Source organism: Pongo pygmaeus, chromosome 14 (genome assembly GCF_028885625.2).
Source record: "Pongo pygmaeus isolate AG05252 chromosome 14, NHGRI_mPonPyg2-v2.0_pri, whole genome shotgun sequence".
Classification (NCBI taxonomy): Eukaryota; Metazoa; Chordata; class Mammalia; order Primates; family Hominidae; genus Pongo; species Pongo pygmaeus.
This window is the reverse complement of record NC_072387.2, coordinates 41,330,693-41,351,218: the sequence shown is the minus strand read 5'-3', so window position 1 is coordinate 41,351,218 and position 20,526 is coordinate 41,330,693. Positions and strand designations below refer to the sequence as shown.

The 20,526-nt window shown below is 41.6% G+C and overlaps 1 long non-coding RNA gene across 1 annotated transcript in view; it reads left to right on the top strand.

The window, feature by feature from the left end:
- The window catches only part of LOC129011738 (uncharacterized), a 100,959-nt gene extending 81,414 nt beyond the window's left edge, over positions 1-19,545 (top strand). The window contains exon 5 of the long non-coding RNA XR_008493415.1: positions 19,095-19,545. This is a non-coding gene — a long non-coding RNA (uncharacterized LOC129011738). The remainder of the gene's footprint in view (positions 1-19,094) is intronic.
- Positions 19,546-20,526: the final 981 nt, after the last annotated feature.

The window sequence follows — 20,526 nt, the reverse complement described above, 5'->3', positions numbered from 1 at the left end:
TTGGCTCACTGCAACCTCCACCTCCCGGGTTCAAGTGATTCTCCTGCCCCAGCCTCCTCAGTAGCTGGGATTACAGGTGCCCACCATCACGCCTGGCTAATTTTTGTGTTTTTAGTAGAGACGGGGTTTCACCATGTTGGCCAGGCTGGTCTCAAACTCCTGACCTCAGGTGATCTGCCCATCTCGGCCTCCCAAAGTGCTGGGATTACAGCTGTGAGCCACTGCGCCTGGCCTAAAATCTTTTAATTTCTGTACTTTCCCTGAAATTTTTTAATTTGAAAAAGTATATCTGGAATTTTTAGAAAAATTAATAAGATGTTTAGGGTAAAATATTCTTAATTACTTATATTTTTGTATCCTCCAATTGAGCCTTAAATGGAAAGATTCACATTAAAGTATTAATAGAGTAAGAGGCAACTTTTGAAGGAGGCTTATGGCATTGGTTGTGGTGGGATGGTTTCACAGATGTATGGTGTACTGCCTTTGCAAAAATTATAACTGAGGAAATTATGACAGTGAAAGAGATCAGACCTAACTGACTCCATCTTGCTTCGAACCTTTAAGCTGACCTTGTTCACTCCTGGGCATAGGCTGAACTAACTTTGGGAAGAAATTCAGTTCATGGTTTGACTCTGAAACAAAATTGATAATAACCCTTTCCCAAAAAGACCCCCTTGTTGCCTGGGGACCAGTCTGCCTTTGCAGAGGAGACAAACAGTGTTGTTTACTGTTTGCACTCAAGCACACACACACACATAGAGAGACAGAGAGAGAGATTGAGAGAGAGAGAGAAAGAGAGAGAGAAATACCAGAAATTTGTCTGGTAAGAAATTCTTACCCTTTTTGCCGGCATACTAGGTTTCCAGGTTCCCTTTCTCTGCAGCTTCCAGAAGAACGAAGCGGCTTTTGATGACCCAGTTCCCTGTGCCATAGCTGTAGAGGTCAAACCACTTTATAAAAGAAAATCACTCTTTTCTCTTTTACAGAACCGTAGGCAAAAGATTCTTATTTTTGCAAGATGCTGCCCAGCAGGTTGCACGGGGAACCGAATTAACATTTTTCATCCCAGCCGAGGCAAAATACACGTAACAAACCAGACACTAGTCACTTCGTTCAGCACCCAATACCTAGCAAGGCTCAAACCTTCTCCTGTTGGTCCCTGTTGTCTTTAATCTGCTCACAGTGGGGAGAGATAACCTCCCACCACGGACTCAATAGGCATCTTTAGGCAAGATAGAAGAGCAGTCACCCTGAGTTAGGCCTGCTGGACGTTCGTTCATCAGCAATTCCTTCCGGGTTTCCCTCTGCACATATAAACACACATAGACACACACACACACACACACACAGAGCAAAACGAACAGAAGGCCTTCAAGACACAGATTCCAGACCCAGTTTCAAACCAAGAGTATTCCTCCAAACAAGTCCCCTATTCTCTGTCCAATTAGACACCCTGTAACAGGGCTACAGCTACGGACACCTATAATGGGGCTACAAATAGACACCTCATGATGGGGCTGCAGACAGATACCCCAAGAGGCTACCAAGAGACAACAGCACCTCCAGAGAGGCCAACATCAGGAGAAGAAAGGGACTGTGGGCAGCGCCTACAATACTCACCAAATCAGACACCTCACCATGGGGCTACACAGAGACACCCTGCAATGGGGCTACAGACAGACACACCCTGCGATAGGGCCAGTTATGGGATGTTTCCCCAGGACTATTTCTCCACTGCAATTAAATCCATATACATTGGGTCGGCAGTGCCCCATGGATAGAGATGGTAGCAGAGTCAGCCCCCAGTCCGAGAGAACTAGGCAGCCACTTGGGCTGGCCTCTGGATCTATTGCCAGAGAGGGGCTACCAAACCATGGTCAGGTAACCAAAAGGGCAATCCCGGGAAAGCCCCCAAATTTGTAACCACCCAGTGGGTTCACCTTGCCCACTGCCTAGACAGAGCTAATTTATCATGACAGGGGAATTTCAGTGAAGAAACAGTAATTCACACAGAGCCGGCTGTGTGGGAGAACAGGGTTTTATTATTACTCAAATCAGTCTCCCTGAGCTTTTGGGGACCAGATTTTTTTTCTTTTTTGTTTTTTGTTTTCTTGAGACAAAGTCACCCTCTGTTGCCCAGGCTGGAGGGCAGTGGCACAATCTCAGCTCACTGCAACCTCCACCGCCCGGGTTCAAGCAAGTCTTGTGTCTCAGCCTTCTGAGTAGCTGGGACTACAGGCATGCGCCACCACACCTGGCTAACTTTTGTGTTTTTAGCAGAGACGGGTTTCTCCATATTGGCCACGCTGGTCTTGAACTCCTGACCTCATATGATCCACCCACCTTGGCCTCCCAAAGTGCTGAGATCACAGGTGTCAGCCACCAGGCCCGGTGTAAGGTTTTTAAAAATAATTTGGCAGGTAAGGGTCGAAGTGAGGTTTTCTTACTGTCTTCTGTTCCTGGGTGGGGTTGCAGAACTGGTTGAGCCAAATTACCAGTCTCCATGGTGTCAGCTAATCCATCAAGTGCAGGGTCTGCAAAATATGTCAAGCACTGATCTGAAGTTTTACAATAATGATGTTATCTCCAGGAGTAAGGTGGGGAGATTCAGACTCCTGGAACCAGAGGTTGCATGACTCCTAAACTGTAATTTCTAATATTGTAACTAAATTGTTAGTCCTGCAAAGGCAAACTTGTCCCCAGGCAGGAAAGAGGTCTTTTCAAGAAAGGGCTATTATCAATTTTGTTTCAGAACAAAAACAGTTAAGGAATCCATAAACTGAATTCGTTCCCAAAGTTAGTTCAGCCTATGCCCAGGAATGAACAAGGACAGCTTAAAGGTTAGAAGCAAGATGGAGTCAGTTAGGTCTGATCTCTTTCACTGTCATAATTTCCTCAGTTATAATTTTTGGAAAGGCGGTTTCAGTCATCCCTCAATATCTGAGGGAGATTGGTTCCAAGACCCCCAGAGATACCAAAACCTGTAGATGCTCAAGTCCCTGATATAAAATGATATAGTATTTGCATATAACCTAAACACATCCTCCCATACACTTTAAATCATCTCTAGATTACTTATAATACCTAAATGCTATGTAGTTACTACACGGCATTGTTTTTTATTTGTATTATTTGTATATATTTTCCCCAAATATTTTTGATTCGAATTAGTTAAATCCCCAGATGCAGAAACTGTAGATCTGGAAGGCTGATGGTACCCATCTCCAAACTCATCAGATTGTATACATTTAATATGTGCAGGTTTTTATATCTCAATCATACCTCAAAAAGTGTTTTTTTTTTAAAAAAAAGAAAGGTTTTGCATAAAATTGACTACAGATATTCCATCTGAATTGGAGTTGAATTTTGCCCAACATTCCTTACCACATTGCCCATGAAAAATCAACTGTTTGAGAATATAAATGTAATATTTGCTTCCAAATACCAAGAAAGATAAGGATAAGAATTTATTAAGAAAGAGAAATAATTTGATCATTAGTTTTTTAAAGGCCTCTAAATGCCATGAGGAAGCACAAGCAAATCCCTGTAAGATTTTAGGGCAGGAAGGGATGATTTCTGGATGACATCATCAGGGGAGACTCCAGGTGGTGATGAGCCTTTGAGCTGGGCCCTGAAGAAGAGGACGGATTTCCATAGGCAGAGACGAAGCTATAATAGAAAGCGTCAGAGGCAGAGAAAAACCAGAGCAAAGATCGCCCGGGAAGAAAGTGCATTCCAGGGACACAAGTCATCACAAAACATCCTTCGGGACAGAGTTTGTATGAAGCAGTAGCATATGACAAGGCTCGAAAGGGAGACAGTTTTGCAAAGCCCATAGAGTTGTTGTCATATTTCATCAAACCTAGGGCACCGTAGATTATAAAGCATACCATTATGTTATGTCCCAATGCTGCCAATTAAACTATGACAAGCATTGACTGTAAGAGGCATCCCCATTTCGAATTGCTCAAATGTACCCAAAACGTGTCTTAGAATTGACAAAATTCAGGAAGTGAAGAGACTGGAGCAGTGCAGTGGGGACAAGAAGGCATAAAGGATATTTTAATAAAGCAAGCTTTGTTGGCTTAGGATAAGGAGAATTCGCTCTGATATCACAGCCATGAGCAAGGCAAACATCTGTGGGAAATGGGACCCTAAAATTTCAGCATCCCACTCATAGTGTGTTAGCACCATGTAGAATGGCACCACTGCCCTGGGGCTGTGCAGCTTGACCCTGCCTTCTCCACCCTGCCCCAACTGTAGCAAAAGTTTCACAAGCGCCTCTGCCAAGGAAGGAGAGGGCAAAAGCTCAGAAGCACAGTCCGCTGTCTTCTCTCCGGGCTGACAGCCCACGTCTCGAGAGCGCGCCAGCTCCCAGGGCTCTGCTCCCTTGTCTCACTGTGCACGGCTTATGAAAACTGAAGAGGACAACGGGCTGTTTCTCAATCATGCATTTCCTAAGAGAACCAAAGGGAATTTCTTCTATTTTCGTTCTTATAATTTAAAAAAAGGACCTTAGAGTTCTGGCTTTGTAGCCCAGAGAAACCTATGGATTTAATCATCAAGAATTATCAGTAGACAGAAAGGGGGAGCTGTGGACCTTAAGGTTTGACCAGAAAACACCCTGTCTGAGCCCCCACTGCCCCACTCACTCCCCAACACACATATACATGCACACACACACATATACACACACATACACACACACATACACGCACACACACACATATACACACACACACACATATACACGCACACACATACATACACACATACAAACTCACTCACCCACCCACATACACATACCTCAAACACACACACATACAAACCCATCCACACACACACACACACATACAAACTCACCCACACACACACATACATACACACACATACACATTTACCCACCCACACACATACATGCATATGCATACACATACAAGTACACACACACATATTACATGCATATGCACATATAAACACATACATATCACATATATACACACAAATACATACACATATACACATACATGTTACATATGCACATATATACATACACACACAGTGAGACACCTGCAGGTGGAAAACAGGTATTCTTTCTGGTTCTGAGATGTTAGGTGTCATGAGATTTTCAGTAATGATCTAGAAATGGGTGATTTTCAATTTACTGTATGCAAGTTTTCTCCTGGCTACGCATTTGTCTACAGTGACATTAGAAGCAGCAAACCAAGGACTTACATGCATATTTCATTAGTAGATAATTACATTCCTTATAATTGGTTTCTAAATCAGACCATTTCACACAATTATGGTGTTTCCTTTGCCTATTCAGTCAATCAAAAAGATAGTAAGAAAGTTCTTTGTTATCAAAATGGCATACTCTTAACCTCTATTATGGAGTGTGGGAGATAAACAAAAATAAAAATACAACAATTTTGCATACATAGAATACTCCTTGTTAAAATGCATCCTAGATACAAAAGAAAGAAGGAGAACACTACAAAGATGTTTCTAAATATATCCAGAGTAACAAAATGCCAAGAGGGGAATTTGATAGTAGGGGCAGATTTTTTTAAAAAATCAATAATGAAGTCATGCTGTTTAAATGCCAAAATCATTTTTCACCCAAATGAAAAAAGAAAATTGGGCCATAATGACAGCCACAAAATAACTCCTAACAAAGGAGCTACAGGAGCCCGTACTTAGAAAAATCTAAGTGTATTTATTCCTGCATTGATTCCACAAACATTTCCTGAGCACTGTGCTAGGTGCCGAGGACAAAGCAATGAGTAAAACAGTCTCAGCACCACCAGAGCTTAGTGCTCACCCCAGGCTTACACACACATGCACACACTCACACACTCATACATTCATACACACACACAAACACACGACTTAATGAGCCAGCACACTGGTGGTGTGTGGAGAAGTTCTCAGCAAGATGGTGTAAGGCAGCAGACAAAAAGCATAATTTGTGTAAATCCCACCTTTACTAAGTAACCTTGGGCGACTAGCTAACTCTTTGTGCCTCAGTTTTCTCGTCTGTAAAATGGAGATAATTCAAATACACCTACTCACACAGTGTTGCCAGGATTCCACAAATTAATATATGTAAGCACCTAAAACAGTGCTTGGTGCAACATAAGCAGCATTATAAGTGTTAGCTCTTACAGTATTATCCTTTCCAGCTTCTTCTCAGCTCTCCTCCAGGGTGTAAAAATGCTGGCCTGGAGCTTCCTAGGGACCCCCTGGCCATTTTTAACTCTCTCCAGTCCTCTGGGACCACCTGCAATGACTCCTGGGTGAAAAATCTAAAACCCCAGCCTTGGCCAATAGCAGGTGCTCAATCCATGTTATTCTCACCCCCTTTCTACTTCTTCCTTAAAATACTGCCACCTCCCAACAGCAGCACAAGGGGCTCCACTGCCAGGATTTCATCATCCCTCCATCCCCATTTGGGGACGGGGGACTATGTTCATTGATAGAATTTTCTTAATTGAAAATTGCGCCCACTCACGCCTGTGATCCCAGCACTTTGGTATTATATAAATGATTTATAAATGATATAATTCAGATGTCATCATTTTCCAGACAGGTTTGAGGGCCACTGTTGAAAGGGTGGTGATGGATGTCAGGGGTGTGATTCCTGTGGGCATTTTATGCTGCAAAGGAAAGAAGGAGAGGAAGAGTTAGGAAAAATCTGAGATTATGAAAAGCAGCAACATTTGGGGGTTGTTTGAAGAAGTGAGGAAAATTTTAGGGATCAAAATTTTAGGGACAGGTGAAGTTGGTGGGCATAATAAGGACTTCCAAAATGCCTTTACCAGCCACAGCAGTGGCCAGTGCTCAGAAAAGGCAACCAACGCTGAGCAAGGCTGCTGCCAAGCCCCTGGGATGAACCGCTGCTGAAGGTGAAATGGCCTCGAACAGCCAGGGGGACTTGTCTATGTTCCAAGCTCCCTCAAGGGCTCCAGGGGGACTCCTCGGCCAGTCCTCATCCCCCTGCATCCACCACCCAGAGAGGACACAAAGACACAGCAAAAGCGCCCTGCCCAAAGGATGAAGGAAGAAAAGAATGAAGTTGCAACTTCATGGCATTTTGCTCTCAGGATCCAGTGTAGACAGTTCAGCTTGTTCAAAGACAAAGCTTGAGGTATAGAGAGAATAAAAGAGCCCATAGGAAATGCACGCAGCCATGCTTTGAGGGCTCCCTGCAGAGGCTTCCCGAGATCAGGACACTGCTGTGGATTTGGAGAACGTCTGGTATTGGCACACCGGCTCCCAGTGCCTGCCTTGGGGCATTCACTTTTTCCTTTACCTTGGCACAAGGCACTCTGGCCTCTGGCCACTTTCCTGCCACCAAAGGTTCATTGTCCCTTTAAGTACCACCCAGCTTCCTCTAGTCCTCAAGGCTGCCAGCTTCATTTGGCCCACCACGCCCTGCTCTTGCCACTCTTGTCCCTACACTACACCCAATTCTGACCCATGCTTCATTTGTTTCTCAGCTCCTGTTTTAGTCAAGGAATGAAATTGAGACTCCTTTTTTTTTTTTTTTTTTTTTTTGAGTTGGAGTCTTGCTCTGTTGCCCAGGCTGGCGTGCAGTGACACAATCTCGGCTCACTGCAACCTCCGCCTCCTGGGTTCAAGCAATTCTCCTGCCTCTCCTGCCTCAGCCTCCTGAGTAGCTGGGATTACAGGCGCTTGCCACGGTACCCAGCTAATCTTTGTGTTTTTAGTAGAGATGAGGTTTCACCATGTTACCCAGGCTGGTCTCGAACTCCTGACCCCATGATCTGCCCACCTTGGCCTCCCAAAGTGCTGGGATTACGGGTGTGAGCCACCACACCCGGCTGAGACTCTTAATTAAAAACAATTAAAAACAAACAAGCCAAAAAACCCCACGTCTTTGTACACCTAAGTGGGTCTTCCCACCCTAGCCCTTTTGCTGTGACACTAATTCCAGTGATGCTACACTTGCCTAAAGCAATGTCAGCTGTCCTCTATGGATTTGCCTTCATATGTGTATCAGCCACAAAAAAAAAAACATGCATCTCTGCCGGGCGCAGTGGCTCACGCCCTTAATCCCAGCACTTTCGGAGGCCAAGATGAGTGGATCACCTGAGGTCAGGAGTTCGAGACCAGCCTGGCCAATGTGGCGAAACCCTGTCTCTACTAAAAATACAAAAATTAGCCAGGGTGGTGGCAGGTGCCTGTAATCGCAGCTACTTAGGAGGCTGAGGCAGGAGAATCTCTTAAACCTGGAAGGCGGAGGTTGCAGTGAGCCAAGACCATGGCATTGCACTCCAGCCTGGGCAACAAGAGTGAAATTCGGTCTCAAAAAAAAAAAAAAAAAAAAAAAAGAGCACACATCTCATTGCGTTGTATCAGAAACAAACTCACCCTAGATGGATGCAAAACCAAAAAAAAAGGCACTGCACTTGGAATCCAATAACCTGGCTTTTTGTCTTATATTCACTACCTGCTAACTTTGTCAGTCCAGACTCAAACACACAAGGCCTCTGGCCCTTCATTTCTGAAGGGAAATAGTATTATCTGCTCCCATTTGGAGGATTTTGTGAGGATCAAATCAGTAACTATATAAGGAAGCACATGTAATGCCACAGAGCATGATATTAGATTTTTTAAAAATATTTTAAAAATATTTTTCTCTCCTCCCAATTTACTTGCCAACTGTCTGCTCACTTCTGCTCTCTGGAGAAAACATTCATACATTCATTCATTCATTAAAGAAAGATGTATTACATCCCCACTATGTGCTTGGAACACAAAGATAAAACGCATTCACTCTGTCCTCAAGAAACCCATAGAAGAAAGAAGTAGGCAGATAGGTTTGTGAATGGATGAATGAATAACATAGTAAATCGATGAGTGAGGATTGAATGAGAGACTTAAGAAAGGTATCTACATGTGCTAGGATGTGTCTAGTTGTGCAAATGTGTGTATGAGGGCAGGAGAGTCAGTGAAAATTTTAAAAAGAAGAGAGATGATAGAACTGAATTTATTCTTTTTTTCCAGCTTTATTGAGGTATGATTGACAAAAATTGTGTGTATTTAAGGTGTGCAATGTGATGTTCTGATATATGTATACATGGTAAGATGATTACCACAGTCAAATCCATCACTTCTGGACGAGTATGGTGGCTCACACCTGTAATCCCAGCACTTTGGGAGAAGAGGCAGGTGGATCACCTGAGGTCAGGAGTTCAAGACCAGCCTGACCAACATTGTGGAACCCCATCTCTACTAAAAACACAAAAATTAGCCGGACATGGTGGTTGGCGCCTGTAATCTCAGCTACTCAGAAGACAGAGGCAGCAGAATTGCTTGATGGGAGGCGGAGGTTGCAGTGAGCCAAGATCATGCCATTGCACTCCAGCCTGGGCAACAAGAGCGAAACTCCTTCTCAAAAAAAAATAAAAAATAAATAAACTAAACTAAAATAAATCCATCACTTCACATAGTGTCCTTTTTGTGTGTGCCTGGTAACATAAGATCTACTCCCTGAGAGAATTTCAAGTGTACATTACACTATTATTAGCTGTAGTCATCATGCTGTACTTTAGGTATCCAGAACTTATTCATCTTAGGACAGAAAGTTTGTACCCTTAATCCGTACCCCACCTGTAATCACTCAGCCCTGGTAACCACCATTCTACTCTCTGTTACCATGAGTTCAATTTTTTTTTTTTCTAAGATTCCACATGTAAGTGAAATCCTGCAATATTTGTCTTTCTGGGTCTGGCTTATATCACTTAGCGTAACAACCTCATGTCAATCCATGTTGTCACAAATGTCAGGGTAGCTTTTTGTTGGCTGAATAATATTCCATTATATATACAATGTATATGTATATATAAAATGAAATATGTATACACACGCACACTACATTTTCTTTATCCATTCATCCACTGACTAATATTTATGTTGTTTCCAAATCTTGGCCTCTGTGAATAATGCTGAGATGAACATGAGGGTGCAGATATTTCTTCAAGATAGTAATTTCATTTCCTTTGGATATATACTCAGACATGGGATTGTTGGATCACAGGGTAGTTCTACTTTTAAGCTTCTGCGATATCTCCACGCTGTTTTTCATAATGGCTGCACCAATTTACGTTCCTACCAACAATGTATAAGGGATCCCTTTCCTCCACGTCCTCACTGACACTTAACTTTTAACGTTTTTGTAATAGCCATCCTACAGGTATGAAGTGACATGTCATTGTGGTTTTGATTTCTATTTCCCTGATGATTAGTGACATCTTTACATATACCTCTTTGCTATTTATATGTCTTCTTTGGAAAAATATCTACTCAGGTCCTTTGCACATTTTTTATTGGGTGATTTGGCTTTTGTTACTACTGAGTTGTATGAGTCCTCATGTACCTTGAGACATTAATTCCTTATTAGAAACATGGTTTGCAAACATTTTTCCCATCCTATAGGCTGCTTTTCATTTTGTTGATTGTTTCCTTTGCTGTGCCTTATGTGCCCTTTGTGACTTTTTAGTTTAATGTGATTCTATCTGTTTAGTTTTGCTTTTGTTGCCTGTGCTTTTGGTGTCAAATCAAAAAAATTCATTGCCAAGACTACCGTCAAGGAACTTTTCCCGTATGTTTTCTTCCAGGAGTTTTACAGTTTTAGGTCTTACCTTCAACTCCTTATTCCATTTTGAGTTGATTTTTGTGTGTGGTGTAAGATAGAGGCTTGGTTGGGCGCAGTGGCTCACGCCTGTAATCCCAGCACTTTGGGAGGCCAAGGTGGGCGGATCACAAGGTCACAAGATCAAGACCATCCTGGCCAACATCGTGAAATCCCATCTCTACTAAAAATACAAAAATTAGCTGGGCATGGTGGTGCACACCTGTAGTCCCAGCTACTCGGGAGGCTGAGGCAGGAGAATTGCTTGAACCCGCAAGGCAGAGGTGTCACTGCACTCCAGCCTGGCGACAGAGAGAGACTCTGTCTCAAAAAAAAAAAAAAAAAAAAAAAAGATAAAGGCTCGATTTCATTCTTTTGCATGTGGATATTCCATTTTCCCAGCACCAAAATTTATGAAAGAGATTATCCTTTCCTCATTGTGTATTCTTTGTGCCTTTATTAATAATTACTTTACTGCATATTTATGGGTTTATTTCTGGGCTCTCTACTCTACTGGTCTATATGTCTGAGGTTTTTTTGGGGGGTGTAGCAGTAGCATATTGTTTTGATTATATAGCTTCATAACATAATTAAAATCTAGTTTTGTTCTTTTTGTCAAAATTGTTTTGGTTATTTGGGGTCTTTTGTGGTTCCATATCAATTTAAGAATTATTTTTTCTATTCCTATGAAAAATGTCATTGGAATTTTGATAGAAATTGCATTGAATCTGTAGATTGCTTTCAGTAGTATGGCCATTTTGACAATATTAATTATTTCAATCCATGAACATGATATCTTTCCATTTATTTGTGTCTTCAATTTCCTTCATCAATGTTTTATAGTTCTCAGTGTACAGATGTTTTGCCTCCTTCATTAAATTTACTCCTAAGTATTTTATTCTTTTTAATGTTATTATGAATGGGATTGTTTTCTTAATTTCCTTGTTGGATACTTTCTTGTTACTGTACAGAAACACTACTGATTTTTATATGTTGATTTTGTATCCTGCAAATTTACTGAATTTGTTTACTAGTTTAACAGTTTTTTGATAGAGTCTTTTTATTACTTTCTATTACTAGTTGATCTCATCACTTGTTATTGGTCTGTTCAGATTTTTTATTTCTTCAGAATTCTAAGTAGGTTATATGTACCTACATGGGTACATATAGAAATGTACCTGAAGAAATCTATACATTTCTTCTAGGTTATCAAATTTGTTGCATATAATTGCTCAGAGTAATCTCTTATAATCTTCTGTATTTCTGTGTGCCAGCTGTAATGTCACCTCTTTCATTTTTTATTTTATTTATTTGAGTCTTCTCTTTTTTTCTTAGTCTAGCTAAAGTTTTGTCAATTTCATCTTTTCAAAAGCCCCACCCTTGGTTTCATTGATCTTTGTTTTACTTTTTTTCTAGCCTCTATTTCATTTATTTCTATTCAGATCTTTATTATTTCCTTCCTTCTGCTGACTTTGGGCTTCTTTTTCTCTTCTATTTCTAGTTTCTTGAAATGTAAAGTTAAATTGTTTGTTTGAGATTTTTCTTTTTTCACAATGTAGGCATTTGTCACTACAAACGTCCTTTGTAGAATTGTTTTTGCTACATTTCATAAGTTTTGGTGTGTTGTGTTTTCATTTTTATGTATTTCAAAAATTTCTTTAATTTCCCTTTTGATTTCTTCTTTGACCCATTGGTTATTTAGAAGTGTTTTTACTTTCCATGTATTTGTGAATTTTCAAATTTTCTTCCTGTTGTTGATTTTTAGTTTCATAGCATTGCGGTCAGAAAAGATATTTGATAAAAATTCATTTGTAGCCTAACATATGATCTATCCTAGGAATATTCCATGTGAGCTTGAGAAGAATGGGTATTCTGCTATTGTTGAATGGCATGTTCTGCATATATCTGTTTAGTACATTTGGTCTAAAGCAAGCTTGTCCAACCCACAGCCAGCAGGCCACAGGTAGCCCAGGATGGCTTTGAATGTGGCCCATCACAAATTTGCAAACTGTCTTAAAACATCATGAAATTTTTTTGTGTGATTTTTTTTTTTAGCTCATCAGTTATCATTAGTGTTAGTGTATTTTATGTGTGGCCCAAGACAATTCTTCTTTTTCCAGTATGGCCCAGGAAAGCCAAAAATTGGACACCCCTTGTCTAAAGTGTAGTTCAAGTCCAATGTGTCCTTATTAGTGTTCTGCCTAGATGGTCTACCCACTGTTGAAAGTGGTGTATTAAAGTCATCTACTATTATTTCATTGCTCTCCATTTCTCCCTTCAGATCTCTTAATATTCCCTTTATATATTTAGGTGCTCCAGTGTTGGATGTGTATATATTTATAATTATGTCTTCTTCATAAATTGACCCCTTTATCATTACATATTGACATTTTTGTCTCTTCTTACTGTTTTTGACTAAAAGTCTATTTTGTCTGATATAACTACCTCTTCCCTTTCTTGCTTTCCAGTTGCATGGAATATATTTTTCAAGGAATATCTTTTTCAACCTATTTGTATCCTTAAAGATAAGATGAAACTCTTATAGACAGCATATTGTTGGATCCTATTTTTTAAATCCTATGTCTATCAATTAGAGAATTTAATCCATTCACATTTAAAGTAATTATTGATAGGCAAGAACTAACTATTGCCATTTATCGTGCCAAGAGATCCCTTTGGCCAGAACCTCCCCTATAATCTTCACTAATGCTCACCTCAGCTGACAGAACTGTACAGAGGTAGTGGTCCTCAGTGGCCAAGGCTGCAGTTGTCTACAAAGACAGCAAGGGCTTATGGTGTGGTGAAGGATCCTGGGGTCTTCCTGATCTCTTCTTCTCCCTCAGGTGAAGTTGTGACAGATCCCTCTTGAAGCCAGAGCCAGCTCACAGGCATGCTCGTGGTGGCAGTGGCACTACTGTCTGGTGTGCAGCACCTGTGAAGTAGCCACAGGGCCAAGGTTGGGAATTCAGGTACTTGTGGAAGAACCTTGGCCCCTGGGTTTGAGGCAGCCGTGGCACTGGTGCCTGGGATGCAGGCACCACCCCCCCCTTTCCACTGCAGTGTTGGAGATGGTGTGCCAGGAATGGGTGTTAGTACAGCAGCTGAGGAGCCAGGGTCTGGGGCATGGGCTACAGTAGCTCCAGAGTCTGGAATGCAGTCTATAGCCCACTATGACAGCAATTCTGTTGTCTGAAGCATTACTAAAAAGTCAAAAAATAACAGCTGCTGGCAAGGCTGTGGAGAAAAGAGGATGCTAATATACTGTTGCTGGGAACATGAATTACTTCAGCCAATGTGTAAAGCAGTGTGGAGATTTTTCAAGGAACTTAGAGCAAGCCCATGACTGGGTATATATCCAAAAATAAACAAATCGTTCTACCAAAAAGACACATGCGTTCATTATGTTCATTGCTGCACTATTCACAACAGCAAAGACATGGAATCAACCTAGGTGCCCATCAACGGTGGACTGGATGAAGAAAATGAAGTACATATACACCAGGGAATACTATGCAGCCATTAAAAAGAATGAATTCATGTCCTTTGCAGCAACATGGATGCAGCTGGAGGCCATTATTAATGCAGGAGCAAAAAACCAAATACCACATATTCTCACTTATGAGTGGGAGCTGAATATGGGGTACTAATAGACATAAAGATGGCAACAATAGACACTGGGAACTAATATAGGGGGAGGGAGAAGAAGAACAACAGTTGTAAAACTAATTATTGGGGACTATGCTCACTACTTGGAGGATAGGGTCAACTATGAACCCCAAACACCAGCATCATGCAATATACACAAGTAACAAACCTACACATGTACGCCCTGAATCTAAAATACAAGTTGACTTAAGAAAAAAAAAGTATCACCTCTGAAAAGGTGCTACTTTCATGTGAGCTAGATATTTGAATTTTGGTGAGGGAGTGGGATTGGTTTTTTAGTTTGTTTGTTTGTTTGTTTTTCTGAGAGTCTCGTTCTGTCACCCTGGCTGGTGTGCTATGGCTCACTGCAGCCTCGACCTCCCAGGCTCAAGTGATCCTCCTCGCTCAGCCTCCCAAGAAGCTGGGACCACAGGTGCACCCCACCATACCCAGCTAATTTTGTAGTGAGGGGGTGCTCCTTATGTTGCCCAGGCTGGTTTCAAACTCCTGGTCTCAAGCAATCCTCTTGCCTTGGACTTCCAAAGCACAGGGACACTGGGATTCCAATGTGAGCCACTGCACCCAGCTGAGCTGATATCTGAAGGGTGAGAGGCAGGCATATGAAAAGCTGAAGCTCTAGGGAAAGAGAGTTCCGAGCAAAGGGAATCGCAAGTGCAATAGCCCAGAGGCAGAACAAGTCTGGGGTGTTCTAGGAAAGAGAGACTATAACTGGAGCTGGGGGCCAGGGAGAGGAGGTACAAAGTGAGGTCCGAGTGTAGAAAGTGCCAGGTTGTGCAGGGCCGTCAGGCCATGGCAAAGAGTGTGAATTTATTCAAAGTGCAGTGGGAAGCCACTGAGGAAATCAGGGTGGGGGTGAGAGTGACAGAATCAGATCTGCATTTTAAAAATATTAAGTCTTTTAAATCTTCCCCATTTTTGTGGATTTATTAGTAAAGCCAGGAAACACGTTAAAAGGCTATGGCTGTGCTTGCCTTGGCAGCACATGAACTAAAACTGGAACAATACAGAGATTAGTATGGCCCCCTGTGTTAAGAGGCTGCAGCTAAACGTGCTTTTTCTGATTCCAGAGCCTATGCCCTTTTCACCTGTTCTGGAAGATGGAGCTCCTTGCAGGTCATTCCAAAGTAAAAATGTTACCGCCCGTTTATAAGTATGCTAGAGAACCATTCTTCAGAGAGGGCCATTTTCAAAGTGCTGGCCAAAAAATGTTACTGTTATTCAAAATCAAAAGAATAAAAACTGCTACACAGGCAGGAACAGGTTCTTTTTGCCTCTACCTTTCAACATGATCAATGTAATATGCTCAAAAGTCCGCAAGTCTCACAGGTACTTTCTGGTGAGTTCAAAGATGGCTGACTCTGCTGCACAGAGCAATGTTGCTTGACATTTACAGTACTGGCTCATCTTCGCAAACAAATCGACATTGCAGTTGAGTTGAAGTGTCCATGGCACGGTTGTCTGCATGGTGTTGGGCTGTCTAGGCTGGCTCTGATCCTCTGGATATAAGAACGTGCATTTTACATGGGACCAGAAGATCAAGATAGGTAAGTCCTGCCAACTCCCGAGAGGCCATCAGTCCACAAGAAAGGGCAGACAGCAGGGTAGGAGTTCAGGAGAAAGGCAATCTTTAAAGTGTCCTTCACTCCTGGACCAGCCCAAACTATTCTGGGTATTTCTTTTTCTTTTTTTTTCAGTAGATGATACAGCTTTGCAATGCAATCTTCACTGGTACAAAAGCATACTTGTGTGTTGTTGAGCCTGAGTGATGTACTATATGGGAAAACCACCAGTGCAAAGAAGATATTAATTCATGTACACCCTATGAAGCAATTTCATGCTTTTATAAGTTTAATGTTCTTACAATTGGGTCCAGCTTTTGCTGTAATTCTTTTCTCAGAAGGGGCATTATAATGTGCTGTCTAGGAGCCTATTTTCTCCCGTAGCCATTATAAGCTAACTTAACTACATTAAGATCCCGTTAAGACTGTATCTAGTAACATAAAAGAAAATCAAAACTAAAAGCAGAAAATGCTCTGGATACTGAAATTTACCATTAAATACATGGCCACCTCCTTCAGCAAACACACACATACACACACTACAGAGGACTGTTATTTCCATTTCATCAATAAACTGAATAATAAATTCAGTATTTCCAATAAATTGAAAAGTGAATTATAATGAAACTGGGTATCTGTTCCCCCAAAGGTTGATGAGTACTCACTTAGAAAAGGCCACTTAGTTCGTCGTCTATCTCTAGAGAGAGTTACTCCATTTCTAAGGATCTCAGTTTCCATCATTAACCTGTACTCATTCAGTGGGCCTTTGCTGAAGACCTACTACGTGGTTCTCAGGCCCTGTGGGGTCCCTGTCCCACCTGTGCCGCAGTAGACATGCCATAATGAGTGGGCACCGCTGGCTACAGGAGCTGCAGAGATGCCCACTGGAGTGTCCCCAGGAATGACACACATTGCGTTTCCCTACAACAGAAGATCCAATTCAGAAGTTTTTGTTTTTGTTTAATTAAAGAAAAAAGATGCTGAATACAAAGCACCCTTCCTGTGGCTAAAGCAGGGATGCAATAGAGAGGCAGCTGAATGCAGGTCAAAGACAAGAAAGGAGCAGCAGGTCCCAGGAATGGGTGTTGTTTTGTTTGTAAAGCTATTCCCAGGTTATGTGACACTAGCAACAGCCCTGGGCGGTTGATTCAGTGAACACAGATAGAGAGTAAGTGGAGGCCAAGACTTTCATACAAATGACAACAAAGGCTCAAAAGGAGGAAGCAACTTGCTGGGTGAGATCAGCACAGAACAGCACTGCTCCCATGTCAGGGAGCTCACAGAGGAGAAGGCTGGACAGGATCCACACTGACGAAGGCGCCCTCCAGCTCCCTCATGAGAGAGATGGAAGGTGACATGTGAACCCCGCTGTGTCTTATTTATGGTTTGCTGTGTCTAATTATGGTTGAGAGAGTATGTGTGTGTGTGTAACATAAACTGCAAAGAGATCTTATTTCCTAGTTTGGGTTCTGTTACATTGAAGTAATTTTTCTGTGACTTTATGGAGTTCTGAGGTTAAAACCCATCCAAGTACTGTGATAAATAACTGCCTGACCTAGGGGACCTGCAGGAGACCCTGGTGATGGCCAGCTGTGCTTTTCTTTTCTTTTTTTTTTTTTTTTTTTGAGACAGATTCTCACTGTCTCCAGGTTGGAGTGCAGTGGCACAATCTTGGCTTACTGCAACCTCCGCCTCTCGGGTTCAAGCAATCCTCCTGCCTCAGCTTCCTGAGTAGCTGGGACTACAGGTGCACACCACCACATCCAGCTAAGTTTTTGTATTTTTAGTAGAGACGGGTTTCACCGTGTTGGCCAGGATGGTCTTGATCTCTCGACCTCATGATCCGCCTGCCTTAGCCTCCCAAAGTGCTGGGATTACAGGTGTAAGCCACCGCACCTGGTCTAGCCCTGCTTTTCTAAGATAACCCACACAGCTATAAGTGTCAAAAGGGGTGGTTCCCGTTGGTCTGAACCATGGTAGGTCGCCATGGTACTAGATAGGATGCCAAAAGCACAAAAGAAAAGATAGGTAAACTTCATTAAAACTAACAACTTTTGTGCTTCAAAGGACAACATGAAGAAATCGAAAAGACAATGTACAAGACAGTAGAAAATATTTGAAAATCCTATATCTAATAAGGGACTTATAACTAGAATATAGAAAGAACTCTTACAACTCAACAAAATAACCTAGTTTTAGAATAGGCAAAGGACCTCAATAGATATTTCTTGAAAGACAGATAAATGATCAATGAGCCAATGAAAAGATGCTCAACATCATTAGTCATCAGGGAAATGCAAATCAAAGCCACACCGAGACACCAGTTCACATCCACTGAAATAGCTATAATCAAAAAGACAGACAATAACAAATGTTGGTAAGGATGTGGAAAAATTGAAACCCTCATACGTTGATAGTGGAAATGGAAAATGGTGCAGCCGGCACTCTGGGAGGCCGAGGTGGGTGGATCACGAGGTCAAGAGACCGAGACCATCCTGGCCAACATGGTGAAACCCCGTCTCTACTAAAAAATACAAAACATTAGCCGGGCGTGGTGGCGGGCGCCTGTAGTCCCAGCTACTCAGGAGGCTGAGGCAGGAGAATGGCGTGAACCCGGGAGGCGGAGCTTGCAGTGAGCCGAGATCACGCCACTGCACTCCAGCCTGGGTGACAGAGCAAGACTCCATCTAAATAAATAAATAAATAAATAAATAAACAAACAAACAGTTTGGCAATTCCTCAAAAAGTTAAACATAAAGTTTCCATGTGACACAGCATTTCTACTCTTAGGTATACACCCAAGAGAACTGAAGACACTTGTCCACATAAAGCTTGTAAATGAATGTTCAGAGCAGCCTTATTCATAACAACGACAATGTAGACAAACCAAATGCTCATTAATTGTTGATGGATAAACAAACCGTGGTTCTGATAGACTGAACAGTGGCCTCCAGTGGCCCTAATCCCTGGAACCTGTGGTTGTTACCTTATATGGCAAAAGCACTCTGCAGATGTGATCACATTAAGAATTTTTTTTTCAGTCAAGGTTTTATTCCGCCACCCAAGGCTGGAGTGTAGTGGCGCCATCTTGGCTCACTGCAGCCTCAATCTCTTGGGCTCAAGCAGTCCTTCCACCTTGGCCTCCCAAGTTGCTAGGACTACAGTTGCATGCCACCACACCTGGCTATTTTTTTTTTTTTTCCTTGTAGAGATGTTTCCCAGTCTGGTCTTGAATTCCTCAGCTCAAGCGACCCTCCTGCCACAGCCTCCCGAAGTTCTGGGATTACAGGCATGAGCCACCATGCCTGGCTACCTTGAGGACCTTAAAATAGGGAGCATATCCTGAATTATCCAGGTGGACCCAATGTAATCTGAAGGGTCCCCATATGAGGGAGGTAGAGGAGGACTTGACTACAGAACAGAAGGCAATGTGACAACTGAAGCAAAATGCTACACGCTGGCTTGGGGGATGGAGGAAGGAGCCATAAGCCAAGGAATGCCAGCAGTCACCGGGAGCTGAAAAAGGTGAAGAAATGGACTCTCCCCCAGCCTGTAGAGGAAGTATGGCCCTACTGACCCTTGATCTCAGCCAAGAGAAATTGATTTCAGACTTCTGACCCCCAGAACTGTACGACAATAAATGTGGGTTGTTTTAAGCAACCAATTTTGTGGTAATTTGTTATAGCAACCATGGGAAACTAATTCAGTGGTACATCCACACAATGGAAGTATTGATACAGGATATACAATACAGATGAATCTTAAAAGTATTGTGCTAAGTGAGAGAAGCCAGGCACAAAAAAACATGTATTTTATGATTCCGTTTATATGCTATATTCGGAATAGGCAAATCCATAGAGACAGAAAGTAAATTAGTACTTGCCACGGGCTGAGGGAAGGGAAAAGTGAGTATGAGGTTTCTTCTAGAGGTGATAAAAATGTTTTGAAATAAAACTGTGGTGATTAATGCAGCATTTTATGAATATACTAAAATCCACTGAACTGTACATTTTTCAGAAACTGAATTTCATGGCATTAAATGTTATTAAAAAATCAAAAGCCCAAGCTCAACATAACAAAAATTACCTAGGACTAACTGGACTAAATGAACTGTTTTCATTATGATTAATATTTTATTTGAATCTACATTAGAAAAAAGTTATTCTTAATCTATCTTTCACCCTCAGTTTAACAGATTATACCTACTCACACAGTAGAATAAAGCACTCTTTACCTGGTATTTTGTCCCAAAGGAACTGTCAAAATTCAAGAGAAAAAAATCCCATGAGCGATCTTCTCCCATGAGATATAAATTGTAAGCTAATATGTTATCAAGACAATTTTAAAATAACAATTTTGTAGAGTATGACATACATTCATTGGCCTTGTCAACAAAACAACAATAACAAAGATTAAATAATGTGGATAGTGTCCTTTTTAATTTATTTATTTTTCACAATGAAATTTTCTATTTCATAAATTTAAAAAATAGCTAAAGAAATTGATATAGCTTATTCACCACTGGAGGGAATTAATACTTATGATCATTTCCCTTTCTTACCAGAATATAATTGGGTATTGCCTATGCCAAAAGTTCCTTTTAATTAGATGTGATAAGCTCACTATTAAAGAACAAAGCCT